This window comes from Phyllobates terribilis, unplaced genomic scaffold (assembly GCF_046119375.1).
Source record: "Phyllobates terribilis strain yellow unplaced genomic scaffold, ASM4611937v1 Scaffold_40__1_contigs__length_11209783, whole genome shotgun sequence".
In the NCBI taxonomy this organism is placed as follows: domain Eukaryota; kingdom Metazoa; phylum Chordata; class Amphibia; order Anura; family Dendrobatidae; genus Phyllobates; species Phyllobates terribilis.
The window spans coordinates 6,174,551-6,202,387 of record NW_027362800.1 but is presented as its reverse complement, the minus strand read 5'-3'; the positions used below and the strand labels follow the sequence as shown (position 1 = coordinate 6,202,387).

The window sequence follows — 27,837 nt, the reverse complement described above, 5'->3', positions numbered from 1 at the left end:
CTGCGCACAGCAGCAGCCACCTTCAGTCTGCTGCTGGACAGCCAGCAGCAGCAGCAGCAGGAGAGGTAATTAATCAGCAACCCTCCTGCTAAGGGTAGACAGCTGCTCGTTCCACCCCCCCCCCCGCCTTAATTGGTTCTCCTCCCTTCCAACGGTGTTGAGGCGGGTGGGAACAGCCGGGGGTTGAGGGTACTGTGCTAAAAGAGGTGGAGTTATGCAGATCTAAAACGCGTGGATTGCAGCAGCAGCAAGCCGAAAAGTGCAGGCATGTGAGGGATCTAGAGGTTGACAGCATGTCTTCTTAACGGGAGTCCAGGTGGCCATCTCCACAAATGGACTTTTCAGAATCCTTGGGTGGCACCGTAGTCGGAAACCAATTCTGGTTATCGCTTCTCGGCCTTTTGGCTAAGATCAAGTGTAGTATCTGTTCTTATCAGTTTAATATCTGATACGTCCCCTATCTGGGGACCATATATTAAATGGATTTTTAGAACAGGGAGATGGAAAAAGAGCTTGCTCTGTCCACTCCACGCATTGACCTGGTATTGCAGTATCTCCAGGACCGGTGCACCCCTTCTTTAATGCAGTTTCTAAAATCAGAAAGAATTGAATTCAATGCTTTTTGTTCATTTTGCTTGTTTGTCGGATTTTGGGATGGACTCTTTGGCTTTGCTTTTCTTCTCCTCATTGGATTTTTCATGTTAAAAGTTGCAGAAGCCAGATGACAAGCTCATTTTGGTTCAACTTCAGCAACTGTGCATTGCATTGCCATGTAATGTAATGTAATGCAATGCTATCTATCTAGCTCTCCCTCTATACTTCCTTTTGGATAAACAGACATATTAGGCAAGCATTTTGGAGCTTTCACCTAAATAACTACAGGTGGTGAGATAAGCTGCACAATATAATTGACCTTTCAGTATATTGTTGCACACACACCATCTATTTAGCAAATGCCCTTGTTATCAACAGCAGCCTTTTAAACTCACCTGAGCTAACAGGTATGTGAGCTGGTTACTCTGCTGCGCTTAAAATTTCTTTTTTGGTTTGCTACAATGCCTTTTCTGAAACGTTGTCTCCCTCTGCTGGAACACTGACTTCTTTCATTTAATGCCTGCAGACTATAAAAGAGAAACCAACCCAAAAAGTTTGGTTGATTAGTCTGTGGCATTCTTTTAAACTGTTGCTTATGGCGGTCTCTGTGAGCTTCTCAGTGACATTCAGCCATCCAGGTATCCCGCCTGCAGTAGACGGAATGTGGCAATGGAACGCTGGCTGCGCGTGTCATAATAGGCTCTGAGCCTTTATATACCTGCGCACAGCAGCAGCCACCTTCAGTCTGCTGCTGGACAGCCAGCAGCAGCAGCAGCAGGAGAGGTAATTAATCAGCAACCCTCCTGCTAAGGGTAGACAGCTGCTCGTTCCACCCCCCCCCCCGCCTTAATTGGTTCTCCTCCCTTCCAACGGTGTTGAGGCGGGTGGGAACAGCCGGGGGTTGAGGGTACTGTGCTAAAAGAGGTGGAGTTATGCAGATCTAAAACGCGTGGATTGCAGCAGCAGCAAGCCGAAAAGTGCAGGCATGTGAGGGATCTAGAGTTTGACAGCATGTCTTCTTAACGGGAGTCCAGGTGGCCATCTCCACAAATGGACTTTTCAGAATCCTTGGGTGGCACCGTAGTCGGAAACCAATTCTGGTTATCGCTTCTCGGCCTTTTGGCTAAGATCAAGTGTAGTATCTGTTCTTATCAGTTTAATATCTGATACGTCCCCTATCTGGGGACCATATATTAAATGGATTTTTAGAACAGGGAGATGGAAAAAGAGCTTGCTCTGTCCACTCCACGCATTGACCTGGTATTGCAGTATCTCCAGGACCGGTGCACCCCTTCTTTAATGCAGTTTCTAAAATCAGAAAGAATTGAATTCAATGCTTTTAGTTCATTTTGCTTGTTTGTCGGATTTTGGGATGGACTCTTTGGCTTTGCTTTTCTTCTCCTCATTGGATTTTTCATGTTAAAAGTTGCAGAAGCCAGATGACAAGCTCATTTTGGTTCAACTTCAGCAACTGTGCATTGCATTGCCATGTAATGTAATGTAATGCAATGCTATCTATCTAGCTCTCCCTCTATACTTCCTTTTGGATAAACAGACATATTAGGCAAGCATTTTGGAGCTTTCACCTAAATAACTACAGGTGGTGAGATAAGCTGCACAATATAATTGACCTTTCAGTATATTGTTGCACACACACCATCTATTTAGCAAATGCCCTTGTTATCAACAGCAGCCTTTTAAACTCACCTGAGCTAACAGGTATGTGAGCTGGTTACTCTGCTGCGCTTAAAATTTCTTTTTTGGTTTGCTACAATGCCTTTTCTGAAACGTTGTCTCCCTCTGCTGGAACACTGACTTCTTTCATTTAATGCCTGCAGACTATAAAAGAGAAACCAACCCAAAAAGTTTGGTTGATTAGTCTGTGGCATTCTTTTAAACTGTTGCTTATGGCGGTCTCTGTGAGCTTCTCAGTGACATTCAGCCATCCAGGTATCCCGCCTGCAGTAGACGGAATGTGGCAATGGAACGCTGGCTGCGCGTGTCATAATAGGCTCTGAGCCTTTATATACCTGCGCACAGCAGCAGCCACCTTCAGTCTGCTGCTGGACAGCCAGCAGCAGCAGCAGCAGGAGAGGTAATTAATCAGCAACCCTCCTGCTAAGGGTAGACAGCTGCTCGTTCCACCCCCCCCCCCCCGCCTTAATTGGTTCTCCTCCCTTCCAACGGTGTTGAGGCGGGTGGGAACAGCCGGGGGTTGAGGGTACTGTGCTAAAAGAGGTGGAGTTATGCAGATCTAAAACGCGTGGATTGCAGCAGCAGCAAGCCGAAAAGTGCAGGCATGTGAGGGATCTAGAGGTTGACAGCATGTCTTCTTAACGGGAGTCCAGGTGGCCATCTCCACAAATGGACTTTTCAGAATCCTTGGGTGGCACCGTAGTCGGAAACCAATTCTGGTTATCGCTTCTCGGCCTTTTGGCTAAGATCAAGTGTAGTATCTGTTCTTATCAGTTTAATATCTGATACGTCCCCTATCTGGGGACCATATATTAAATGGATTTTTAGAACAGGGAGATGGAAAAAGAGCTTGCTCTGTCCACTCCACGCATTGACCTGGTATTGCAGTATCTCCAGGACCGGTGCACCCCTTCTTTAATGCAGTTTCTAAAATCAGAAAGAATTGAATTCAATGCTTTTTGTTCATTTTGCTTGTTTGTCGGATTTTGGGATGGACTCTTTGGCTTTGCTTTTCTTCTCCTCATTGGATTTTTCATGTTAAAAGTTGCAGAAGCCAGATGACAAGCTCATTTTGGTTCAACTTCAGCAACTGTGCATTGCATTGCCATGTAATGTAATGTAATGCAATGCTATCTATCTAGCTCTCCCTCTATACTTCCTTTTGGATAAACAGACATATTAGGCAAGCATTTTGGAGCTTTCACCTAAATAACTACAGGTGGTGAGATAAGCTGCACAATATAATTGACCTTTCAGTATATTGTTGCACACACACCATCTATTTAGCAAATGCCCTTGTTATCAACAGCAGCCTTTTAAACTCACCTGAGCTAACAGGTATGTGAGCTGGTTACTCTGCTGCGCTTAAAATTTCTTTTTTGGTTTGCTACAATGCCTTTTCTGAAACGTTGTCTCCCTCTGCTGGAACACTGACTTCTTTCATTTAATGCCTGCAGACTATAAAAGAGAAACCAACCCAAAAAGTTTGGTTGATTAGTCTGTGGCATTCTTTTAAACTGTTGCTTATGGCGGTCTCTGTGAGCTTCTCAGTGACATTCAGCCATCCAGGTATCCCGCCTGCAGTAGACGGAATGTGGCAATGGAACGCTGGCTGCGCGTGTCATAATAGGCTCTGAGCCTTTATATACCTGCGCACAGCAGCAGCCACCTTCAGTCTGCTGCTGGACAGCCAGCAGCAGCAGCAGCAGGAGAGGTAATTAATCAGCAACCCTCCTGCTAAGGGTAGACAGCTGCTCGTTCCACCCCCCCCCCGCCTTAATTGGTTCTCCTCCCTTCCAACGGTGTTGAGGCGGGTGGGAACAGCCGGGGGTTGAGGGTACTGTGCTAAAAGAGGTGGAGTTATGCAGATCTAAAATGCGTGGATTGCAGCAGCAGCAAGCCGAAAAGTGCAGGCATGTGAGGGATCTAGAGGTTGACAGCATGTCTTCTTAACGGGAGTCCAGGTGGCCATCTCCACAAATGGACTTTTCAGAATCCTTGGGTGGCACCGTAGTCGGAAACCAATTCTGGTTATCGCTTCTCGGCCTTTTGGCTAAGATCAAGTGTAGTATCTGTTCTTATCAGTTTAATATCTGATACGTCCCCTATCTGGGGACCATATATTAAATGGATTTTTAGAACAGGGAGATGGAAAAAGAGCTTGCTCTGTCCACTCCACGCATTGACCTGGTATTGCAGTATCTCCAGGACCGGTGCACCCCTTCTTTAATGCAGTTTCTAAAATCAGAAAGAATTGAATTCAATGCTTTTTGTTCATTTTGCTTGTTTGTCGGATTTTGGGATGGACTCTTTGGCTTTGCTTTTCTTCTCCTCATTGGATTTTTCATGTTAAAAGTTGCAGAAGCCAGATGACAAGCTCATTTTGGTTCAACTTCAGCAACTGTGCATTGCATTGCCATGTAATGTAATGTAATGCAATGCTATCTATCTAGCTCTCCCTCTATACTTCCTTTTGGATAAACAGACATATTAGGCAAGCATTTTGGAGCTTTCACCTAAATAACTACAGGTGGTGAGATAAGCTGCACAATATAATTGACCTTTCAGTATATTGTTGCACACACACCATCTATTTAGCAAATGCCCTTGTTATCAACAGCAGCCTTTTAAACTCACCTGAGCTAACAGGTATGTGAGCTGGTTACTCTGCTGCGCTTAAAATTTCTTTTTTGGTTTGCTACAATGCCTTTTCTGAAACGTTGTCTCCCTCTGCTGGAACACTGACTTCTTTCATTTAATGCCTGCAGACTATAAAAGAGAAACCAACCCAAAAAGTTTGGTTGATTAGTCTGTGGCATTCTTTTAAACTGTTGCTTATGGCGGTCTCTGTGAGCTTCTCAGTGACATTCAGCCATCCAGGTATCCCGCCTGCAGTAGACGGAATGTGGCAATGGAACGCTGGCTGCGCGTGTCATAATAGGCTCTGAGCCTTTATATACCTGCGCACAGCAGCAGCCACCTTCAGTCTGCTGCTGGACAGCCAGCAGCAGCAGCAGCAGGAGAGGTAATTAATCAGCAACCCTCCTGCTAAGGGTAGACAGCTGCTCGTTCCACCCCCCCCCCCGCCTTAATTGGTTCTCCTCCCTTCCAACGGTGTTGAGGCGGGTGGGAACAGCCGGGGGTTGAGGGTACTGTGCTAAAAGAGGTGGAGTTATGCAGATCTAAAACGCGTGGATTGCAGCAGCAGCAAGCCGAAAAGTGCAGGCATGTGAGGGATCTAGAGGTTGACAGCATGTCTTCTTAACGGGAGTCCAGGTGGCCATCTCCACAAATGGACTTTTCAGAATCCTTGGGTGGCACCGTAGTCGGAAACCAATTCTGGTTATCGCTTCTCGGCCTTTTGGCTAAGATCAAGTGTAGTATCTGTTCTTATCAGTTTAATATCTGATACGTCCCCTATCTGGGGACCATATATTAAATGGATTTTTAGAACAGGGAGATGGAAAAAGAGCTTGCTCTGTCCACTCCACGCATTGACCTGGTATTGCAGTATCTCCAGGACCGGTGCACCCCTTCTTTAATGCAGTTTCTAAAATCAGAAAGAATTGAATTCAATGCTTTTTGTTCATTTTGCTTGTTTGTCGGATTTTGGGATGGACTCTTTGGCTTTGCTTTTCTTCTCCTCATTGGATTTTTCATGTTAAAAGTTGCAGAAGCCAGATGACAAGCTCATTTTGGTTCAACTTCAGCAACTGTGCATTGCATTGCCATGTAATGTAATGTAATGCAATGCTATCTATCTAGCTCTCCCTCTATACTTCCTTTTGGATAAACAGACATATTAGGCAAGCATTTTGGAGCTTTCACCTAAATAACTACAGGTGGTGAGATAAGCTGCACAATATAATTGACCTTTCAGTATATTGTTGCACACACACCATCTATTTAGCAAATGCCCTTGTTATCAACAGCAGCATTTAAACTCACCTGAGCTAACAGGTATGTGAGCTGGTTACTCTGCTGCGCTTAAAATTTCTTTTTTGGTTTGCTACAATGCCTTTTCTGAAACGTTGTCTCCCTCTGCTGGAACACTGACTTCTTTCATTTAATGCCTGCAGACTATAAAAGAGAAACCAACCCAAAAAGTTTGGTTGATTAGTCTGTGGCATTCTTTTAAACTGTTGCTTATGGCGGTCTCTGTGAGCTTCTCAGTGACATTCAGCCATCCAGGTATCCCGCCTGCAGTAGACGGAATGTGGCAATGGAACGCTGGCTGCGCGTGTCATAATAGGCTCTGAGCCTTTATATACCTGCGCACAGCAGCAGCCACCTTCAGTCTGCTGCTGGACAGCCAGCAGCAGCAGCAGCAGGAGAGGTAATTAATCAGCAACCCTCCTGCTAAGGGTAGACAGCTGCTCGTTCCACCCCCCCCCCGCCTTAATTGGTTCTCCTCCCTTCCAACGGTGTTGAGGCGGGTGGGAACAGCCGGGGGTTGAGGGTACTGTGCTAAAAGAGGTGGAGTTATGCAGATCTAAAACGCGTGGATTGCAGCAGCAGCAAGCCGAAAAGTGCAGGCATGTGAGGGATCTAGAGGTTGACAGCATGTCTTCTTAACGGGAGTCCAGGTGGCCATCTCCACAAATGGACTTTTCAGAATCCTTGGGTGGCACCGTAGTCGGAAACCAATTCTGGTTATCGCTTCTCGGCCTTTTGGCTAAGATCAAGTGTAGTATCTGTTCTTATCAGTTTAATATCTGATACGTCCCCTATCTGGGGACCATATATTAAATGGATTTTTAGAACAGGGAGATGGAAAAAGAGCTTGCTCTGTCCACTCCACGCATTGACCTGGTATTGCAGTATCTCCAGGACCGGTGCACCCCTTCTTTAATGCAGTTTCTAAAATCAGAAAGAATTGAATTCAATGCTTTTTGTTCATTTTGCTTGTTTGTCGGATTTTGGGATGGACTCTTTGGCTTTGCTTTTCTTCTACTCATTGGATTTTTCATGTTAAAAGTTGCAGAAGCCAGATGACAAGCTCATTTTGGTTCAACTTCAGCAACTGTGCATTGCATTGCCATGTAATGTAATGTAATGCAATGCTATCTATCTAGCTCTCCCTCTATACTTCCTTTTGGATAAACAGACATATTAGGCAAGCATTTTGGAGCTTTCACCTAAATAACTACAGGTGGTGAGATAAGCTGCACAATATAATTGACCTTTCAGTATATTGTTGCACACACACCATCTATTTAGCAAATGCCCTTGTTATCAACAGCAGCCTTTTAAACTCACCTGAGCTAACAGGTATGTGAGCTGGTTACTCTGCTGCGCTTAAAATTTCTTTTTTGGTTTGCTACAATGCCTTTTCTGAAACGTTGTCTCCCTCTGCTGGAACACTGACTTCTTTCATTTAATGCCTGCAGACTATAAAAGAGAAACCAACCCAAAAAGTTTGGTTGATTAGTCTGTGGCATTCTTTTAAACTGTTGCTTATGGCGGTCTCTGTGAGCTTCTCAGTGACATTCAGCCATCCAGGTATCCCGCCTGCAGTAGACGGAATGTGGCAATGGAACGCTGGCTGCGCGTGTCATAATAGGCTCTGAGCCTTTATATACCTGCGCACAGCAGCAGCCACCTTCAGTCTGCTGCTGGACAGCCAGCAGCAGCAGCAGCAGGAGAGGTAATTAATCAGCAACCCTCCTGCTAAGGGTAGACAGCTGCTCGTTCCACCCCCCCCCCGCCTTAATTGGTTCTCCTCCCTTCCAACGGTGTTGAGGCGGGTGGGAACAGCCGGGGGTTGAGGGTACTGTGCTAAAAGAGGTGGAGTTATGCAGATCTAAAACGCGTGGATTGCAGCAGCAGCAAGCCGAAAAGTGCAGGCATGTGAGGGATCTAGAGGTTGACAGCATGTCTTCTTAACGGGAGTCCAGGTGGCCATCTCCACAAATGGACTTTTCAGAATCCTTGGGTGGCACCGTAGTCGGAAACCAATTCTGGTTATCGCTTCTCGGCCTTTTGGCTAAGATCAAGTGTAGTATCTGTTCTTATCAGTTTAATATCTGATACGTCCCCTATCTGGGGACCATATATTAAATGGATTTTTAGAACAGGGAGATGGAAAAAGAGCTTGCTCTGTCCACTCCACGCATTGACCTGGTATTGCAGTATCTCCAGGACCGGTGCACCCCTTCTTTAATGCAGTTTCTAAAATCAGAAAGAATTGAATTCAATGCTTTTTGTTCATTTTGCTTGTTTGTCGGATTTTGGGATGGACTCTTTGGCTTTGCTTTTCTTCTCCTCATTGGATTTTTCATGTTAAAAGTTGCAGAAGCCAGATGACAAGCTCATTTTGGTTCAACTTCAGCAACTGTGCATTGCATTGCCATGTAATGTAATGTAATGCAATGCTATCTATCTAGCTCTCCCTCTATACTTCCTTTTGGATAAACAGACATATTAGGCAAGCATTTTGGAGCTTTCACCTAAATAACTACAGGTGGTGAGATAAGCTGCACAATATAATTGACCTTTCAGTATATTGTTGCACACACACCATCTATTTAGCAAATGCCCTTGTTATCAACAGCAGCCTTTTAAACTCACCTGAGCTAACAGGTATGTGAGCTGGTTACTCTGCTGCGCTTAAAATTTCTTTTTTGGTTTGTTACAATGCCTTTTCTGAAACGTTGTCTCCCTCTGCTGGAACACTGACTTCTTTCATTTAATGCCTGCAGACTATAAAAGAGAAACCAACCCAAAAAGTTTGGTTGATTAGTCTGTGGCATTCTTTTAAACTGTTGCTTATGGCGGTCTCTGTGAGCTTCTCAGTGACATTCAGCCATCCAGGTATCCCGCCTGCAGTAGACGGAATGTGGCAATGGAACGCTGGCTGCGCGTGTCATAATAGGCTCTGAGCCTTTATATACCTGCGCACAGCAGCAGCCACCTTCAGTCTGCTGCTGGACAGCCAGCAGCAGCAGCAGCAGGAGAGGTAATTAATCAGCAACCCTCCTGCTAAGGGTAGACAGCTGCTCGTTCCACCCCCCCCCCCGCCTTAATTGGTTCTCCTCCCTTCCAACGGTGTTGAGGCGGGTGGGAACAGCCGGGGGTTGAGGGTACTGTGCTAAAAGAGGTGGAGTTATGCAGATCTAAAACGCGTGGATTGCAGCAGCAGCAAGCCGAAAAGTGCAGGCATGTGAGGGATCTAGAGGTTGACAGCATGTCTTCTTAACGGGAGTCCAGGTGGCCATCTCCACAAATGGACTTTTCAGAATCCTTGGGTGGCACCGTAGTCGGAAACCAATTCTGGTTATCGCTTCTCGGCCTTTTGGCTAAGATCAAGTGTAGTATCTGTTCTTATCAGTTTAATATCTGATACGTCCCCTATCTGGGGACCATATATTAAATGGATTTTTAGAACAGGGAGATGGAAAAAGAGCTTGCTCTGTCCACTCCACGCATTGACCTGGTATTGCAGTATCTCCAGGACCGGTGCACCCCTTCTTTAATGCAGTTTCTAAAATCAGAAAGAATTGAATTCAATGCTTTTTGTTCATTTTGCTTGTTTGTCGGATTTTGGGATGGACTCTTTGGCTTTGCTTTTCTTCTCCTCATTGGATTTTTCATGTTAAAAGTTGCAGAAGCCAGATGACAAGCTCATTTTGGTTCAACTTCAGCAACTGTGCATTGCATTGCCATGTAATGTAATGTAATGCAATGCTATCTATCTAGCTCTCCCTCTATACTTCCTTTTGGATAAACAGACATATTAGGCAAGCATTTTGGAGCTTTCACCTAAATAACTACAGGTGGTGAGATAAGCTGCACAATATAATTGACCTTTCAGTATATTGTTGCACACACACCATCTATTTAGCAAATGCCCTTGTTATCAACAGCAGCCTTTTAAACTCACCTGAGCTAACAGGTATGTGAGCTGGTTACTCTGCTGCGCTTAAAATTTCTTTTTTGGTTTGCTACAATGCCTTTTCTGAAACGTTGTCTCCCTCTGCTGGAACACTGACTTCTTTCATTTAATGCCTGCAGACTATAAAAGAGAAACCAACCCAAAAAGTTTGGTTGATTAGTCTGTGGCATTCTTTTAAACTGTTGCTTATGGCGGTCTCTGTGAGCTTCTCAGTGACATTCAGCCATCCAGGTATCCCGCCTGCAGTAGACGGAATGTGGCAATGGAACGCTGGCTGCGCGTGTCATAATAGGCTCTGAGCCTTTATATACCTGCGCACAGCAGCAGCCACCTTCAGTCTGCTGCTGGACAGCCAGCAGCAGCAGCAGCAGGAGAGGTAATTAATCAGCAACCCTCCTGCTAAGGGTAGACAGCTGCTCGTTCCACCCCCCCCCGCCTTAATTGGTTCTCCTCCCTTCCAACGGTGTTGAGGCGGGTGGGAACAGCCGGGGGTTGAGGGTACTGTGCTAAAAGAGATGGAGTTATGCAGATCTAAAACGCGTGGATTGCAGCAGCAGCAAGCCGAAAAGTGCAGGCATGTGAGGGATCTAGAGGTTGACAGCATGTCTTCTTAACGGGAGTCCAGGTGGCCATCTCCACAAATGGACTTTTCAGAATCCTTGGGTGGCACCGTAGTCGGAAACCAATTCTGGTTATCGCTTCTCGGCCTTTTGGCTAAGATCAAGTGTAGTATCTGTTCTTATCAGTTTAATATCTGATACCTCCCCTATCTGGGGACCATATATTAAATGGATTTTTAGAACAGGGAGATGGAAAAAGAGCTTGCTCTGTCCACTCCACGCATTGACCTGGTATTGCAGTATCTCCAGGACCGGTGCACCCCTTCTTTAATGCAGTTTCTAAAATCAGAAAGAATTGAATTCAATGCTTTTTGTTCATTTTGCTTGTTTGTCGGATTTTGGGATGGACTCTTTGGCTTTGCTTTTCTTCTCCTCATTGGATTTTTCATGTTAAAAGTTGCAGAAGCCAGATGACAAGCTCATTTTGGTTCAACTTCAGCAACTGTGCATTGCATTGCCATGTAATGTAATGTAATGCAATGCTATCTATCTAGCTCTCCCTCTATACTTCCTTTTGGATAAACAGACATATTAGGCAAGCATTTTGGAGCTTTCACCTAAATAACTACAGGTGGTGAGATAAGCTGCACAATATAATTGACCTTTCAGTATATTGTTGCACACACACCATCTATTTAGCAAATGCCCTTGTTATCAACAGCAGCCTTTTAAACTCACCTGAGCTAACAGGTATGTGAGCTGGTTACTCTGCTGCGCTTAAAATTTCTTTTTTGGTTTGCTACAATGCCTTTTCTGAAACGTTGTCTCCCTCTGCTGGAACACTGACTTCTTTCATTTAATGCCTGCAGACTATAAAAGAGAAACCAACCCAAAAAGTTTGGTTGATTAGTCTGTGGCATTCTTTTAAACTGTTGCTTATGGCGGTCTCTGTGAGCTTCTCAGTGACATTCAGCCATCCAGGTATCCCGCCTGCAGTAGACGGAATGTGGCAATGGAACGCTGGCTGCGCGTGTCATAATAGGCTCTGAGCCTTTATATACCTGCGCACAGCAGCAGCCACCTTCAGTCTGCTGCTGGACAGCCAGCAGCAGCAGCAGCAGGAGAGGTAATTAATCAGCAACCCTCCTGCTAAGGGTAGACAGCTGCTCGTTCCACCCCCCCCCCGCCTTAATTGGTTCTCCTCCCTTCCAACGGTGTTGAGGCGGGTGGGAACAGCCGGGGGTTGAGGGTACTGTGCTAAAAGAGGTGGAGTTATGCAGATCTAAAACGCGTGGATTGCAGCAGCAGCAAGCCGAAAAGTGCAGGCATGTGAGGGATCTAGAGGTTGACAGCATGTCTTCTTAACGGGAGTCCAGGTGGCCATCTCCACAAATGGACTTTTCAGAATCCTTGGGTGGCACCGTAGTCGGAAACCAATTCTGGTTATCGCTTCTCGGCCTTTTGGCTAAGATCAAGTGTAGTATCTGTTCTTATCAGTTTAATATCTGATACGTCCCCTATCTGGGGACCATATATTAAATGGATTTTTAGAACAGGGAGATGGAAAAAGAGCTTGCTCTGTCCACTCCACGCATTGACCTGGTATTGCAGTATCTCCAGGACCGGTGCACCCCTTCTTTAATGCAGTTTCTAAAATCAGAAAGAATTGAATTCAATGCTTTTTGTTCATTTTGCTTGTTTGTCGGATTTTGGGATGGACTCTTTGGCTTTGCTTTTCTTCTCCTCATTGGATTTTTCATGTTAAAAGTTGCAGAAGCCAGATGACAAGCTCATTTTGGTTCAACTTCAGCAACTGTGCATTGCATTGCCATGTAATGTAATGTAATGCAATGCTATCTATCTAGCTCTCCCTCTATACTTCCTTTTGGATAAACAGACATATTAGGCAAGCATTTTGGAGCTTTCACCTAAATAACTACAGGTGGTGAGATAAGCTGCACAATATAATTGACCTTTCAGTATATTGTTGCACACACACCATCTATTTAGCAAATGCCCTTGTTATCAACAGCAGCCTTTTAAACTCACCTGAGCTAACAGGTATGTGAGCTGGTTACTCTGCTGCGCTTAAAATTTATTTTTTGGTTTGCTACAATGCCTTTTCTGAAACGTTGTCTCCCTCTGCTGGAACACTGACTTCTTTCATTTAATGCCTGCAGACTATAAAAGAGAAACCAACCCAAAAAGTTTGGTTGATTAGTCTGTGGCATTCTTTTAAACTGTTGCTTATGGCGGTCTCTGTGAGCTTCTCAGTGACATTCAGCCATCCAGGTATCCCGCCTGCAGTAGACGGAATGTGGCAATGGAACGCTGGCTGCGCGTGTCATAATAGGCTCTGAGCCTTTATATACCTGCGCACAGCAGCAGCCACCTTCAGTCTGCTGCTGGACAGCCAGCAGCAGCAGCAGCAGGAGAGGTAATTAATCAGCAACCCTCCTGCTAAGGGTAGACAGCTGCTCGTTCCACCCCCCCCCCCCCGCCTTAATTGGTTCTCCTCCCTTCCAACGGTGTTGAGTCGGGTGGGAACAGCCGGGGGTTGAGGGTACTGTGCTAAAAGAGGTGGAGTTATGCAGATCTAAAACGCGTGGATTGCAGCAGCAGCAAGCCGAAAAGTGCAGGCATGTGAGGGATCTAGAGGTTGACAGCATGTCTTCTTAACGGGAGTCCAGGTGGCCATCTCCACAAATGGACTTTTCAGAATCCTTGGGTGGCACCGTAGTCGGAAACCAATTCTGGTTATCGCTTCTCGGCCTTTTGGCTAAGATCAAGTGTAGTATCTGTTCTTATCAGTTTAATATCTGATACGTCCCCTATCTGGGGACCATATATTAAATGGATTTTTAGAACAGGGAGATGGAAAAAGAGCTTGCTCTGTCCACTCCACGCATTGACCTGGTATTGCAGTATCTCCAGGACCGGTGCACCCCTTCTTTAATGCAGTTTCTAAAATCAGAAAGAATTGAATTCAATGCTTTTTGTTCATTTTGCTTGTTTGTCGGATTTTGGGATGGACTCTTTGGCTTTGCTTTTCTTCTCCTCATTGGATTTTTCATGTTAAAAGTTGCAGAAGCCAGATGACAAGCTCATTTTGGTTCAACTTCAGCAACTGTGCATTGCATTGCCATGTAATGTAATGTAATGCAATGCTATCTATCTAGCTCTCCCTCTATACTTCCTTTTGGATAAACAGACATATTAGGCAAGCATTTTGGAGCTTTCACCTAAATAACTACAGGTGGTGAGATAAGCTGCACAATATAATTGACCTTTCAGTATATTGTTGCACACACACCATCTATTTAGCAAATGCCCTTGTTATCAACAGCAGCCTTTTAAACTCACCTGAGCTAACAGGTATGTGAGCTGGTTACTCTGCTGCGCTTAAAATTTCTTTTTTGGTTTGCTACAATGCCTTTTCTGAAACGTTGTCTCCCTCTGCTGGAACACTGACTTCTTTCATTTAATGCCTGCAGACTATAAAAGAGAAACCAACCCAAAAAGTTTGGTTGATTAGTCTGTGGCATTCTTTTAAACTGTTGCTTATGGCGGTCTCTGTGAGCTTCTCAGTGACATTCAGCCATCCAGGTATCCCGCCTGCAGTAGACGGAATGTGGCAATGGAACGCTGGCTGCGCGTGTCATAATAGGCTCTGAGCCTTTATATACCTGCGCACAGCAGCAGCCACCTTCAGTCTGCTGCTGGACAGCCAGCAGCAGCAGCAGCAGGAGAGGTAATTAATCAGCAACCCTCCTGCTAAGGGTAGACAGCTGCTCGTTCCACCCCCCCCCCCGCCTTAATTGGTTCTCCTCCCTTCCAACGGTGTTGAGGCGGGTGGGAACAGCCGGGGGTTGAGGGTACTGTGCTAAAAGAGGTGGAGTTATGCAGATCTAAAACGCGTGGATTGCAGCAGCAGCAAGCCGAAAAGTGCAGGCATGTGAGGGATCTAGAGGTTGACAGCATGTCTTCTTAACGGGAGTCCAGGTGGCCATCTCCACAAATGGACTTTTCAGAATCCTTGGGTGGCACCGTAGTCGGAAACCAATTCTGGTTATCGCTTCTCGGCCTTTTGGCTAAGATCAAGTGTAGTATCTGTTCTTATCAGTTTAATATCTGATACGTCCCCTATCTGGGGACCATATATTAAATGGATTTTTAGAACAGGGAGATGGAAAAAGAGCTTGCTCTGTCCACTCCACGCATTGACCTGGTATTGCAGTATCTCCAGGACCGGTGCACCCCTTCTTTAATGCAGTTTCTAAAATCAGAAAGAATTGAATTCAATGCTTTTTGTTCATTTTGCTTGTTTGTCGGATTTTGGGATGGACTCTTTGGCTTTGCTTTTCTTCTCCTCATTGGATTTTTCATGTTAAAAGTTGCAGAAGCCAGATGACAAGCTCATTTTGGTTCAACTTCAGCAACTGTGCATTGCATTGCCATGTAATGTAATGTAATGCAATGCTATCTATCTAGCTCTCCCTCTATGCTTCCTTTTGGATAAACAGACATATTAGGCAAGCATTTTGGAGCTTTCACCTAAATAACTACAGGTGGTGAGATAAGCTGCACAATATAATTGACCTTTCAGTATATTGTTGCACACACACCATCTATTTAGCAAATGCCCTTGTTATCAACAGCAGCCTTTTAAACTCACCTGAGCTAACAGGTATGTGAGCTGGTTACTCTGCTGCGCTTAAAATTTCTTTTTTGGTTTGCTACAATGCCTTTTCTGAAACGTTGTCTCCCTCTGCTGGAACACTGACTTCTTTCATTTAATGCCTGCAGACTATAAAAGAGAAACCAACCCAAAAAGTTTGGTTGATTAGTCTGTGGCATTCTTTTAAACTGTTGCTTATGGCGGTCTCTGTGAGCTTCTCAGTGACATTAAGCCATCCAGGTATCCCGCCTGCAGTAGACGGAATGTGGCAATGGAACGCTGGCTGCGCGTGTCATAATAGGCTCTGAGCCTTTATATACCTGCGCACAGCAGCAGCCACCTTCAGTCTGCTGCTGGACAGCCAGCAGCAGCAGCAGCAGGAGAGGTAATTAATCAGCAACCCTCCTGCTAAGGGTAGACAGCTGCTCGTTCCACCCCCCCCCGCCTTAATTGGTTCTCCTCCCTTCCAACGGTGTTGAGGCGGGTGGGAACAGCCGGGGGTTGAGGGTACTGTGCTAAAAGAGGTGGAGTTATGCAGATCTAAAACGCGTGGATTGAAGCAGCAGCAAGCCGAAAAGTGCAGGCATGTGAGGGATCTAGAGGTTGACAGCATGTCTTCTTAACGGGAGTCCAGGTGGCCATCTCCACAAATGGACTTTTCAGAATCCTTGGGTGGCACCGTAGTCGGAAACCAATTCTGGTTATCGCTTCTCGGCCTTTTGGCTAAGATCAAGTGTAGTATCTGTTCTTATCAGTTTAATATCTGATACGTCCCCTATCTGGGGACCATATATTAAATGGATTTTTAGAACAGGGAGATGGAAAAAGAGCTTGCTCTGTCCACTCCACGCATTGACCTGGTATTGCAGTATCTCCAGGACCGGTGCACCCCTTCTTTAATGCAGTTTCTAAAATCAGAAAGAATTGAATTCAATGCTTTTTGTTCATTTTGCTTGTTTGTCGGATTTTGGGATGGACTCTTTGGCTTTGCTTTTCTTCTCCTCATTGGATTTTTCATGTTAAAAGTTGCAGAAGCCAGATGACAAGCTCATTTTGGTTCAACTTCAGCAACTGTGCATTGCATTGCCATGTAATGTAATGTAATGCAATGCTATCTATCTAGCTCTCCCTCTATACTTCCTTTTGGATAAACAGACATATTAGGCAAGCATTTTGGAGCTTTCACCTAAATAACTACAGGTGGTGAGATAAGCTGCACAATATAATTGACCTTTCAGTATATTGTTGCACACACACCATCTATTTAGCAAATGCCCTTGTTATCAACAGCAGCCTTTTAAACTCACCTGAGCTAACAGGTATGTGAGCTGGTTACTCTGCTGCGCTTAAAATTTCTTTTTTGGTTTGCTACAATGCCTTTTCTGAAACGTTGTCTCCCTCTGCTGGAACACTGACTTCTTTCATTTAATGCCTGCAGACTATAAAAGAGAAACCAACCCAAAAAGTTTGGTTGATTAGTCTGTGGCATTCTTTTAAACTGTTGCTTATGGCGGTCTCTGTGAGCTTCTCAGTGACATTCAGCCATCCAGGTATCCCGCCTGCAGTAGACGGAATGTGGCAATGGAACGCTGGCTGCGCGTGTCATAATAGGCTCTGAGCCTTTATATACCTGCGCACAGCAGCAGCCACCTTCAGTCTGCTGCTGGACAGCCAGCAGCAGCAGCAGCAGGAGAGGTAATTAATCAGCAACCCTCCTGCTAAGGGTAGACAGCTGCTCGTTCCACCCCCCCCCCCCGCCTTAATTGGTTCTCCTCCCTTCCAACGGTGTTGAGGCGGGTGGGAACAGCCGGGGGTTGAGGGTACTGTGCTAAAAGAGGTGGAGTTATGCAGATCTAAAACGCGTGGATTGCAGCAGCAGCAAGCCGAAAAGTGCAGGCATGTGAGGGATCTAGAGGTTGACAGCATGTCTTCTTAACGGGAGTCCAGGTGGCCATCTCCACAAATGGACTTTTCAGAATCCTTGGGTGGCACCGTAGTCGGAAACCAATTCTGGTTATCGCTTCTCGGCCTTTTGGCTAAGATCAAGTGTAGTATCTGTTCTTATCAGTTTAATATCTGATACGTCCCCTATCTGGGGACCATATATTAAATGGATTTTTAGAACAGGGAGATGGAAAAAGAGCTTGCTCTGTCCACTCCACGCATTGACCTGGTATTGCAGTATCTCCAGGACCGGTGCACCCCTTCTTTAATGCAGTTTCTAAAATCAGAAAGAATTGAATTCAATGCTTTTTGTTCATTTTGCTTGTTTGTCGGATTTTGGGATGGACTCTTTGGCTTTGCTTTTCTTCTCCTCATTGGATTTTTCATGTTAAAAGTTGCAGAAGCCAGATGACAAGCTCATTTTGGTTCAACTTCAGCAACTGTGCATTGCATTGCCATGTAATGTAATGTAATGCAATGCTATCTATCTAGCTCTCCCTCTATACTTCCTTTTGGATAAACAGACATATTAGGCAAGCATTTTGGAGCTTTCACCTAAATAACTACAGGTGGTGAGATAAGCTGCACAATATAATTGACCTTTCAGTATATTGTTGCACACACACCATCTATTTAGCAAATGCCCTTGTTATCAACAGCAGCCTTTTAAACTCACCTGAGCTAACAGGTATGTGAGCTGGTTACTCTGCTGCGCTTAAAATTTCTTTTTTGGTTTGCTACAATGCCTTTTCTGAAACGTTGTCTCCCTCTGCTGGAACACTGACTTCTTTCATTTAATGCCTGCAGACTATAAAAGAGAAACCAACCCAAAAAGTTTGGTTGATTAGTCTGTGGCATTCTTTTAAACTGTTGCTTATGGCGGTCTCTGTGAGCTTCTCAGTGACATTCAGCCATCCAGGTATCCCGCCTGCAGTAGACGGAATGTGGCAATGGAACGCTGGCTGCGCGTGTCATAATAGGCTCTGAGCCTTTATATACCTGCGCACAGCAGCAGCCACCTTCAGTCTGCTGCTGGACAGCCAGCAGCAGCAGCAGCAGGAGAGGTAATTAATCAGCAACCCTCCTGCTAAGGGTAGACAGCTGCTCGTTCCACCCCCCCCCGCCTTAATTGGTTCTCCTCCCTTCCAACGGTGTTGAGGCGGGTGGGAACAGCCGGGGGTTGAGGGTACTGTGCTAAAAGAGGTGGAGTTATGCAGATCTAAAACGCGTGGATTGCAGCAGCAGCAAGCCGAAAAGTGCAGGCATGTGAGGGATCTAGAGGTTGACAGCATGTCTTCTTAACGGGAGTCCAGGTGGCCATCTCCACAAATGGACTTTTCAGAATCCTTGGGTGGCACCGTAGTCGGAAACCAATTCTGGTTATCGCTTCTCGGCCTTTTGGCTAAGATCAAGTGTAGTATCTGTTCTTATCAGTTTAATATCTGATACGTCCCCTATCTGGGGACCATATATTAAATGGATTTTTAGAACAGGGAGATGGAAAAAGAGCTTGCTCTGTCCACTCCACGCATTGACCTGGTATTGCAGTATCTCCAGGACCGGTGCACCCCTTCTTTAATGCAGTTTCTAAAATCAGAAAGAATTGAATTCAATGCTTTTTGTTCATTTTGCTTGTTTGTCGGATTTTGGGATGGACTCTTTGGCTTTGCTTTTCTTCTCCTCATTGGATTTTTCATGTTAAAAGTTGCAGAAGCCAGATGACAAGCTCATTTTGGTTCAACTTCAGCAACTGTGCATTGCATTGCCATGTAATGTAATGTAATGCAATGCTATCTATCTAGCTCTCCCTCTATACTTCCTTTTGGATAAACAGACATATTAGGCAAGCATTTTGGAGCTTTCACCTAAATAACTACAGGTGGTGAGATAAGCTGCACAATATAATTGACCTTTCAGTATATTGTTGCACACACACCATCTATTTAGCAAATGCCCTTGTTATCAACAGCAGCCTTTTAAACTCACCTGAGCTAACAGGTATGTGAGCTGGTTACTCTGCTGCGCTTAAAATTTCTTTTTTGGTTTGCTACAATGCCTTTTCTGAAACGTTGTCTCCCTCTGCTGGAACACTGACTTCTTTCATTTAATGCCTGCAGACTATAAAAGAGAAACCAACCCAAAAAGTTTGGTTGATTAGTCTGTGGCATTCTTTTAAACTGTTGCTTATGGCGGTCTCTGTGAGCTTCTCAGTGACATTCAGCCATCCAGGTATCCCGCCTGCAGTAGACGGAATGTGGCAATGGAACGCTGGCTGCGCGTGTCATAATAGGCTCTGAGCCTTTATATACCTGCGCACAGCAGCAGCCACCTTCAGTCTGCTGCTGGACAGCCAGCAGCAGCAGCAGCAGGAGAGGTAATTAATCAGCAACCCTCCTGCTAAGGGTAGACAGCTGCTCGTTCCACCCCCCACCCCCCCCGCCTTAATTGGTTCTCCTCCCTTCCAACGGTGTTGAGGCGGGTGGGAACAGCCGGGGGTTGAGGGTACTGTGCTAAAAGAGGTGGAGTTATGCAGATCTAAAACGCGTGGATTGCAGCAGCAGCAAGCCGAAAAGTGCAGGCATGTGAGGGATCTAGAGGTTGACAGCATGTCTTCTTAACGGGAGTCCAGGTGGCCATCTCCACAAATGGACTTTTCAGAATCCTTGGGTGGCACCGTAGTCGGAAACCAATTCTGGTTATCGCTTCTCGGCCTTTTGGCTAAGATCAAGTGTAGTATCTGTTCTTATCAGTTTAATATCTGATACGTCCCCTATCTGGGGACCATATATTAAATGGATTTTTAGAACAGGGAGATGGAAAAAGAGCTTGCTCTGTCCACTCCACGCATTGACCTGGTATTGCAGTATCTCCAGGACCGGTGCACCCCTTCTTTAATGCAGTTTCTAAAATCAGAAAGAATTGAATTCAATGCTTTTTGTTCATTTTGCTTGTTTGTCGGATTTTGGGATGGACTCTTTGGCTTTGCTTTTCTTCTCCTCATTGGATTTTTCATGTTAAAAGTTGCAGAAGCCAGATGACAAGCTCATTTTGGTTCAACTTCAGCAACTGTGCATTGCATTGCCATGTAATGTAATGTAATGCAATGCTATCTATCTAGCTCTCCCTCTATACTTCCTTTTGGATAAACAGACATATTAGGCAAGCATTTTGGAGCTTTCACCTAAATAACTACAGGTGGTGAGATAAGCTGCACAATATAATTGACCTTTCAGTATATTGTTGCACACACACCATCTATTTAGCAAATGCCCTTCTTATCAACAGCAGCCTTTTAAACTCACCTGAGCTAACAGGTATGTGAGCTGGTTACTCTGCTGCGCTTAAAATTTCTTTTTTGGTTTGCTACAATGCCTTTTCTGAAACGTTGTCTCCCTCTGCTGGAACACTGACTTCTTTCATTTAATGCCTGCAGACTATAAAAGAGAAACCAACCCAAAAAGTTTGGTTGATTAGTCTGTGGCATTCTTTTAAACTGTTGCTTATGGCGGTCTCTGTGAGCTTCTCAGTGACATTCAGCCATCCAGGTATCCCGCCTGCAGTAGACGGAATGTGGCAATGGAACGCTGGCTGCGCGTGTCATAATAGGCTCTGAGCCTTTATATACCTGCGCACAGCAGCAGCCACCTTCAGTCTGCTGCTGGACAGCCAGCAGCAGCAGCAGCAGGAGAGGTAATTAATCAGCAACCCTCCTGCTAAGGGTAGACAGCTGCTCGTTCCACCCCCCCCCCCCGCCTTAATTGGTTCTCCTCCCTTCCAACGGTGTTGAGGCGGGTGGGAACAGCCGGGGGTTGAGGGTACTGTGCTAAAAGAGGTGGAGTTATGCAGATCTAAAACGCGTGGATTGCAGCAGCAGCAAGCCGAAAAGTGCAGGCATGTGAGGGATCTAGAGGTTGACAGCATGTCTTCTTAACGGGAGTCCAGGTGGCCATCTCCACAAATGGACTTTTCAGAATCCTTGGGTGGCACCGTAGTCGGAAACCAATTCTGGTTATCGCTTCTCGGCCTTTTGGCTAAGATCAAGTGTAGTATCTGTTCTTATCAGTTTAATATCTGATACGTCCCCTATCTGGGGACCATATATTAAATGGATTTTTAGAACAGGGAGATGGAAAAAGAGCTTGCTCTGTCCACTCCACGCATTGACCTGGTATTGCAGTATCTCCAGGACCGGTGCACCCCTTCTTTAATGCAGTTTCTAAAATCAGAAAGAATTGAATTCAATGCTTTTTGTTCATTTTGCTTGTTTGTCGGATTTTGGGATGGACTCTTTGGCTTTGCTTTTCTTCTCCTCATTGGATTTTTCATGTTAAAAGTTGCAGAAGCCAGATGACAAGCTCATTTTGGTTCAACTTCAGCAACTGTGCATTGCATTGCCATGTAATGTAATGTAATGCAATGCTATCTATCTAGCTCTCCCTCTATACTTCCTTTTGGATAAACAGACATATTAGGCAAGCATTTTGGAGCTTTCACCTAAATAACTACAGGTGGTGAGATAAGCTGCACAATATAATTGACCTTTCAGTATATTGTTGCACACACACCATCTATTTAGCAAATGCCCTTGTTATCAACAGCAGCCTTTTAAACTCACCTGAGCTAACAGGTATGTGAGCTGGTTACTCTGCTGCGCTTAAAATTTCTTTTTTGGTTTGCTACAATGCCTTTTCTGAAACGTTGTCTCCCTCTGCTGGAACACTGACTTCTTTCATTTAATGCCTGCAGACTATAAAAGAGAAACCAACCCAAAAAGTTTGGTTGATTAGTCTGTGGCATTCTTTTAAACTGTTGCTTATGGCGGTCTCTGTGAGCTTCTCAGTGACATTCAGCCATCCAGGTATCCCGCCTGCAGTAGACGGAATGTGGCAATGGAACGCTGGCTGCGCGTGTCATAATAGGCTCTGAGCCTTTATATACCTGCGCACAGCAGCAGCCACCTTCAGTCTGCTGCTGGACAGCCAGCAGCAGCAGCAGCAGGAGAGGTAATTAATCAGCAACCCTCCTGCTAAGGGTAGACAGCTGCTCGTTCCACCCCCCACCCCCCCCGCCTTAATTGGTTCTCCTCCCTTCCAACGGTGTTGAGGCGGGTGGGAACAGCCGGGGGTTGAGGGTACTGTGCTAAAAGAGGTGGAGTTATGCAGATCTAAAACGCGTGGATTGCAGCAGCAGCAAGCCGAAAAGTGCAGGCATGTGAGGGATCTAGAGGTTGACAGCATGTCTTCTTAACGGGAGTCCAGGTGGCCATCTCCACAAATGGACTTTTCAGAATCCTTGGGTGGCACCGTAGTCAGAAACCAATTCTGGTTATCGCTTCTCGGCCTTTTGGCTAAGATCAAGTGTAGTATCTGTTCTTATCAGTTTAATATCTGATACGTCTCCTATCTGGGGACCATATATTAAATGGATTTTTAGAACAGGGAGATGGAAAAAGAGCTTGCTCTGTCCACTCCACGCATTGACCTGGTATTGCAGTATCTCCAGGACCGGTGCACCCCTTCTTTAATGCAGTTTCTAAAATCAGAAAGAATTGAATTCAATGCTTTTTGTTCATTTTGCTTGTTTGTCGGATTTTGGGATGGACTCTTTGGCTTTGCTTTTCTTCTCCTCATTGGATTTTTCATGTTAAAAGTTGCAGAAGCCAGATGACAAGCTCATTTTGGTTCAACTTCAGCAACTGTGCATTGCATTGCCATGTAATGTAATGTAATGCAATGCTATCTATCTAGCTCTCCCTCTATACTTCCTTTTGGATAAACAGACATATTAGGCAAGCATTTTGGAGCTTTCACCTAAATAACTACAGGTGGTGAGATAAGCTGCACAATATAATTGACCTTTCAGTATATTGTTGCACACACACCATCTATTTAGCAAATGCCCTTGTTATCAACAGCAGCCTTTTAAACTCACCTGAGCTAACAGGTATGTGAGCTGGTTACTCTGCTGCGCTTAAAATTTCTTTTTTGGTTTGCTACAATGCCTTTTCTGAAACGTTGTCTCCCTCTGCTGGAACACTGAATTCTTTCATTTAATGCCTGCAGACTATAAAAGAGAAACCAACCCAAAAAGTTTGGTTGATTAGTCTGTGGCATTCTTTTAAACTGTTGCTTATGGCGGTCTCTGTGAGCTTCTCAGTGACATTCAGCCATCCAGGTATCCCGCCTGCAGTAGACGGAATGTGGCAATGGAACGCTGGCTGCGCGTGTCATAATAGGCTCTGAGCCTTTATATACCTGCGCACAGCAGCAGCCACCTTCAGTCTGCTGCTGGACAGCCAGCAGCAGCAGCAGCAGGAGAGGTAATTAATCAGCAACCCTCCTGCTAAGGGTAGACAGCTGCTCGTTCCACCCCCCCCCCCCCCGCCTTAATTGGTTCTCCTCCCTTCCAACGGTGTAGAGGCGGGTGGGAACAGCCGGGGGTTGAGGGTACTGTGCTAAAAGAGGTGGAGTTATGCAGATCTAAAACGCGTGGATTGCAGCAGCAGCAAGCCGAAAAGTGCAGGCATGTGAGGGATCTAGAGGTTGACAGCATGTCTTCTTAACGGGAGTCCAGGTGGCCATCTCCACAAATGGACTTTTCAGAATCCTTGGGTGGCACCGTAGTCGGAAACCAATTCTGGTTATCGCTTCTCGGCCTTTTGGCTAAGATCAAGTGTAGTATCTGTTCTTATCAGTTTAATATCTGATACGTCCCCTATCTGGGGACCATATATTAAATGGATTTTTAGAACAGGGAGATGGAAAAAGAGCTTGCTCTGTCCACTCCACGCATTGACCTGGTATTGCAGTATCTCCAGGACCGGTGCACCCCTTCTTTAATGCAGTTTCTAAAATCAGAAAGAATTGAATTCAATGCTTTTTGTTCATTTTGCTTGTTTGTCGGATTTTGGGATGGACTCTTTGGCTTTGCTTTTCTTCTCCTCATTGGATTTTTCATGTTAAAAGTTGCAGAAGCCAGATGACAAGCTCATTTTGGTTCAACTTCAGCAACTGTGCATTGCATTGCCATGTAATGTAATGTAATGCAATGCTATCTATCTAGCTCTCCCTCTATACTTCCTTTTGGATAAACAGACATATTAGGCAAGCATTTTGGAGCTTTCACCTAAATAACTACAGGTGGTGAGATAAGCTGCACAATATAATTGACCTTTCAGTATATTGTTGCACACACACCATCTATTTAGCAAATGCCCTTGTTATCAACAGCAGCCTTTTAAACTCACCTGAGCTAACAGGTATGTGAGCTGGTTACTCTGCTGCGCTTAAAATTTCTTTTTTGGTTTGCTACAATGCCTTTTCTGAAACGTTGTCTCCCTCTGCTGGAACACTGACTTCTTTCATTTAATGCCTGCAGACTATAAAAGAGAAACCAACCCAAAAAGTTTGGTTGATTAGTCTGTGGCATTCTTTTAAACTGTTGCTTATGGCGGTCTCTGTGAGCTTCTCAGTGACATTCAGCCATCCAGGTATCCCGCCTGCAGTAGACGGAATGTAGCAATGGAACGCTGGCTGCGCGTGTCATAATAGGCTCTGAGCCTTTATATACCTGCGCACAGCAGCAGCCACCTTCAGTCTGCTGCTGGACAGCCAGCAGCAGCAGCAGCAGGAGAGGTAATTAATCAGCAACCCTCCTGCTAAGGGTAGACAGCTGCTCGTTCCACCCCCCCCCCGCCTTAATTGGTTCTCCACCCTTCCAACGGTGTTGAGGCGGGTGGGAACAGCCGGGGGTTGAGGGTACTGTGCTAAAAGAGGTGGAGTTATGCAGATCTAAAACGCGTGGATTGCAGCAGCAGCAAGCCGAAAAGTGCAGGCATGTGAGGGATCTAGAGGTTGACAGCATGTCTTCTTAACGGGAGTCCAGGTGGCCATCTCCACAAATGGACTTTTCAGAATCCTTGGGTGGCACCGTAGTCAGAAACCAATTCTGGTTATCGCTTCTCGGCCTTTTGGCTAAGATCAAGTGTAGTATCTGTTCTTATCAGTTTAATATCTGATACGTCCCCTATCTGGGGACCATATATTAAATGGATTTTTAGAACAGGGAGATGGAAAAAGAGCTTGCTCTGTCCACTCCACGCATTGACCTGGTATTGCAGTATCTCCAGGACCGGTGCACCCCTTCTTTAATGCAGTTTCTAAAATCAGAAAGAATTGAATTCAATGCTTTTTGTTCATTTTGCTTGTTTGTCGGATTTTGGGATGGACTCTTTGGCTTTGCTTTTCTTCTCCTCATTGGATTTTTCATGTTAAAAGTTGCAGAAGCCAGATGACAAGCTCATTTTGGTTCAACTTCAGCAACTGTGCATTGCATTGCCATGTAATGTAATGTAATGCAATGCTATCTATCTAGCTCTCCCTCTATACTTCCTTTTGGATAAACAGACATATTAGGCAAGCATTTTGGAGCTTTCACCTAAATAACTACAGGTGGTGAGATAAGCTGCACAATATAATTGACCTTTCAGTATATTGTTGCACACACACCATCTATTTAGCAAATGCCCTTGTTATCAACAGCAGCCTTTTAAACTCACCTGAGCTAACAGGTATGTGAGCTGGTTACTCTGCTGCGCTTAAAATTTCTTTTTTGGTTTGCTACAATGCCTTTTCTGAAACGTTGTCTCCCTCTGCTGGAACACTGACTTCTTTCATTTAATGCCTGCAGACTATAAAAGAGAAACCAACCCAAAAAGTTTGGTTGATTAGTCTGTGGCATTCTTTTAAACTGTTGCTTATGGCGGTCTCTGTGAGCTTCTCAGTGACATTCAGCCATCCAGGTATCCCGCCTGCAGTAGACGGAATGTGGCAATGGAACGCTGGCTGCGCGTGTCATAATAGGCTCTGAGCCTTTATATACCTGCGCACAGCAGCAGCCACCTTCAGTCTGCTGCTGGACAGCCAGCAGCAGCAGCAGCAGGAGAGGTAATTAATCAGCAACCCTCCTGCTAAGGGTAGACAGCTGCTCGTTCCACCCCCCCCCCGCCTTAATTGGTTCTCCTCCCTTCCAACGGTGTTGAGGCGGGTGGGAACAGCCGGGGGTTGAGGGTACTGTGCTAAAAGAGGTGGAGTTATGCAGATCTAAAACGCGTGGATTGCAGCAGCAGCAAGCCGAAAAGTGCAGGCATGTGAGGGATCTAGAGGTTGACAGCATGTCTTCTTAACGGGAGTCCAGGTGGCCATCTCCACAAATGGACTTTTCAGAATCCTTGGGTGGCACCGTAGTCGGAAACCAATTCTGGTTATCGCTTCTCGGCCTTTTGGCTAAGATCAAGTGTAGTATCTGTTCTTATCAGTTTAATATCTGATACGTCCCCTATCTGGGGACCATATATTAAATGGATTTTTAGAACAGGCAGATGGAAAAAGAGCTTGCTCTGTCCACTCCACGCATTGACCTGGTATTGCAGTATCTCCAGGACCGGTGCACCCCTTCTTTAATGCAGTTTCTAAAATCAGAAAGAATTGAATTCAATGCTTTTTGTTCATTTTGCTTGTTTGTCGGATTTTGGGATGGACTCTTTGGCTTTGCTTTTCTTCTCCTCATTGGATTTTTCATGTTAAAAGTTGCAGAAGCCAGATGACAAGCTCATTTTGGTTCAACTTCAGCAACTGTGCATTGCATTGCCATGTAATGTAATGTAATGCAATGCTATCTATCTAGCTCTCCCTCTATACTTCCTTTTGGATAAACAGACATATTAGGCAAGCATTTTGGAGCTTTCACCTAAATAACTACAGGTGGTGAGATAAGCTGCACAATATAATTGACCTTTCAGTATATTGTTGCACACACACCATCTATTTAGCAAATGCCCTTGTTATCAACAGCAGCCTTTTAAACTCACCTGAGCTAACAGGTATGTGAGCTGGTTACTCTGCTGCGCTTAAAATTTCTTTTTTGGTTTGCTACAATGCCTTTTCTAAAACGTTGTCTCCCTCTGCTGGAACACTGACTTCTTTCATTTAATGCCTGCAGACTATAAAAGAGAAACCAACCCAAAAAGTTTGGTTGATTAGTCTGTGGCATTCTTTTAAACTGTTGCTTATGGCGGTCTCTGTGAACTTCTCAGTGACATTCAGCCATCCAGGTATCCCGCCTGCAGTAGACGGAATGTGGCAATGGAACGCTGGCTGCGCGTGTCATAATAGGCTCTGAGCCTTTATATACCTGCGCACAGCAGCAGCCACCTTCAGTCTGCTGCTGGACAGCCAGCAGCAGCAGCAGCAGGAGAGGTAATTAATCAGCAACCCTCCTGCTAAGGGTAGACAGCTGCTCGTTCCACCCCCCCCCGCCTTAATTGGTTCTCCTCCCTTCCAACGGTGTTGAGGCGGGTGGGAACAGCCGGGAGTTGAGGGTACTGTGCTAAAAGAGGTGGAGTTATGCAGATCTAAAACGCGTGGATTGCAGCAGCAGCAAGCCGAAAAGTGCAGGCATGTGAGGGATCTAGA

The 27,837-nt window shown here is 45.3% G+C and overlaps 21 non-coding genes across 21 annotated transcripts; all 21 read left to right on the top strand.

Annotated features, from left to right (window-relative positions):
* Positions 1–385: 385 nt before the first annotated feature.
* LOC141188440 (U2 spliceosomal RNA) lies at positions 386–576 on the top strand. Its single transcript, XR_012262532.1, has one exon. It is a non-coding gene; the product is annotated as a U2 spliceosomal RNA (small nuclear RNA).
* Positions 577–1,697: 1,121 nt separating this feature from the next.
* LOC141188439 (U2 spliceosomal RNA) lies at positions 1,698–1,888 on the top strand. The gene has a single exon (XR_012262531.1). It is a non-coding gene; the product is annotated as a U2 spliceosomal RNA (small nuclear RNA).
* A 1,123-nt stretch (positions 1,889–3,011) lies between these two features.
* LOC141188438 (U2 spliceosomal RNA) lies at positions 3,012–3,202 on the top strand. Its single transcript, XR_012262530.1, has one exon. It is a non-coding gene; the product is annotated as a U2 spliceosomal RNA (small nuclear RNA).
* Positions 3,203–4,322: 1,120 nt separating this feature from the next.
* Positions 4,323–4,513, top strand: LOC141188437 (U2 spliceosomal RNA). Its single transcript, XR_012262529.1, has one exon. It is a non-coding gene; the product is annotated as a U2 spliceosomal RNA (small nuclear RNA).
* A 1,121-nt stretch (positions 4,514–5,634) lies between these two features.
* Positions 5,635–5,825, top strand: LOC141188436 (U2 spliceosomal RNA). Its single transcript, XR_012262528.1, has one exon. It is a non-coding gene; the product is annotated as a U2 spliceosomal RNA (small nuclear RNA).
* Positions 5,826–6,944: 1,119 nt separating this feature from the next.
* Positions 6,945–7,135, top strand: LOC141188434 (U2 spliceosomal RNA). The gene has a single exon (XR_012262527.1). It is a non-coding gene; the product is annotated as a U2 spliceosomal RNA (small nuclear RNA).
* A 1,120-nt stretch (positions 7,136–8,255) lies between these two features.
* Positions 8,256–8,446, top strand: LOC141188433 (U2 spliceosomal RNA). The gene has a single exon (XR_012262526.1). It is a non-coding gene; the product is annotated as a U2 spliceosomal RNA (small nuclear RNA).
* Positions 8,447–9,567: 1,121 nt separating this feature from the next.
* LOC141188432 (U2 spliceosomal RNA) lies at positions 9,568–9,758 on the top strand. The gene has a single exon (XR_012262525.1). It is a non-coding gene; the product is annotated as a U2 spliceosomal RNA (small nuclear RNA).
* A 1,119-nt stretch (positions 9,759–10,877) lies between these two features.
* LOC141184901 (U2 spliceosomal RNA) lies at positions 10,878–11,068 on the top strand. The gene has a single exon (XR_012259613.1). It is a non-coding gene; the product is annotated as a U2 spliceosomal RNA (small nuclear RNA).
* A 1,120-nt stretch (positions 11,069–12,188) lies between these two features.
* LOC141188430 (U2 spliceosomal RNA) lies at positions 12,189–12,379 on the top strand. The gene has a single exon (XR_012262523.1). It is a non-coding gene; the product is annotated as a U2 spliceosomal RNA (small nuclear RNA).
* Positions 12,380–13,502: 1,123 nt separating this feature from the next.
* On the top strand, positions 13,503–13,693 carry LOC141188429 (U2 spliceosomal RNA). The gene has a single exon (XR_012262522.1). It is a non-coding gene; the product is annotated as a U2 spliceosomal RNA (small nuclear RNA).
* A 1,121-nt stretch (positions 13,694–14,814) lies between these two features.
* LOC141188428 (U2 spliceosomal RNA) lies at positions 14,815–15,005 on the top strand. Its single transcript, XR_012262521.1, has one exon. It is a non-coding gene; the product is annotated as a U2 spliceosomal RNA (small nuclear RNA).
* Positions 15,006–16,124: 1,119 nt separating this feature from the next.
* LOC141188427 (U2 spliceosomal RNA) lies at positions 16,125–16,315 on the top strand. Its single transcript, XR_012262520.1, has one exon. It is a non-coding gene; the product is annotated as a U2 spliceosomal RNA (small nuclear RNA).
* A 1,122-nt stretch (positions 16,316–17,437) lies between these two features.
* LOC141188426 (U2 spliceosomal RNA) lies at positions 17,438–17,628 on the top strand. The gene has a single exon (XR_012262519.1). It is a non-coding gene; the product is annotated as a U2 spliceosomal RNA (small nuclear RNA).
* Positions 17,629–18,747: 1,119 nt separating this feature from the next.
* Positions 18,748–18,938, top strand: LOC141188425 (U2 spliceosomal RNA). Its single transcript, XR_012262518.1, has one exon. It is a non-coding gene; the product is annotated as a U2 spliceosomal RNA (small nuclear RNA).
* A 1,125-nt stretch (positions 18,939–20,063) lies between these two features.
* Positions 20,064–20,254, top strand: LOC141188423 (U2 spliceosomal RNA). The gene has a single exon (XR_012262517.1). It is a non-coding gene; the product is annotated as a U2 spliceosomal RNA (small nuclear RNA).
* A 1,122-nt stretch (positions 20,255–21,376) lies between these two features.
* On the top strand, positions 21,377–21,567 carry LOC141188422 (U2 spliceosomal RNA). The gene has a single exon (XR_012262516.1). It is a non-coding gene; the product is annotated as a U2 spliceosomal RNA (small nuclear RNA).
* Positions 21,568–22,692: 1,125 nt separating this feature from the next.
* On the top strand, positions 22,693–22,883 carry LOC141184587 (U2 spliceosomal RNA). The gene has a single exon (XR_012259328.1). It is a non-coding gene; the product is annotated as a U2 spliceosomal RNA (small nuclear RNA).
* Positions 22,884–24,007: 1,124 nt separating this feature from the next.
* Positions 24,008–24,198, top strand: LOC141188421 (U2 spliceosomal RNA). Its single transcript, XR_012262515.1, has one exon. It is a non-coding gene; the product is annotated as a U2 spliceosomal RNA (small nuclear RNA).
* A 1,120-nt stretch (positions 24,199–25,318) lies between these two features.
* LOC141188420 (U2 spliceosomal RNA) lies at positions 25,319–25,509 on the top strand. The gene has a single exon (XR_012262514.1). It is a non-coding gene; the product is annotated as a U2 spliceosomal RNA (small nuclear RNA).
* A 1,120-nt stretch (positions 25,510–26,629) lies between these two features.
* LOC141185171 (U2 spliceosomal RNA) lies at positions 26,630–26,820 on the top strand. The gene has a single exon (XR_012259858.1). It is a non-coding gene; the product is annotated as a U2 spliceosomal RNA (small nuclear RNA).
* Positions 26,821–27,837: the final 1,017 nt, after the last annotated feature.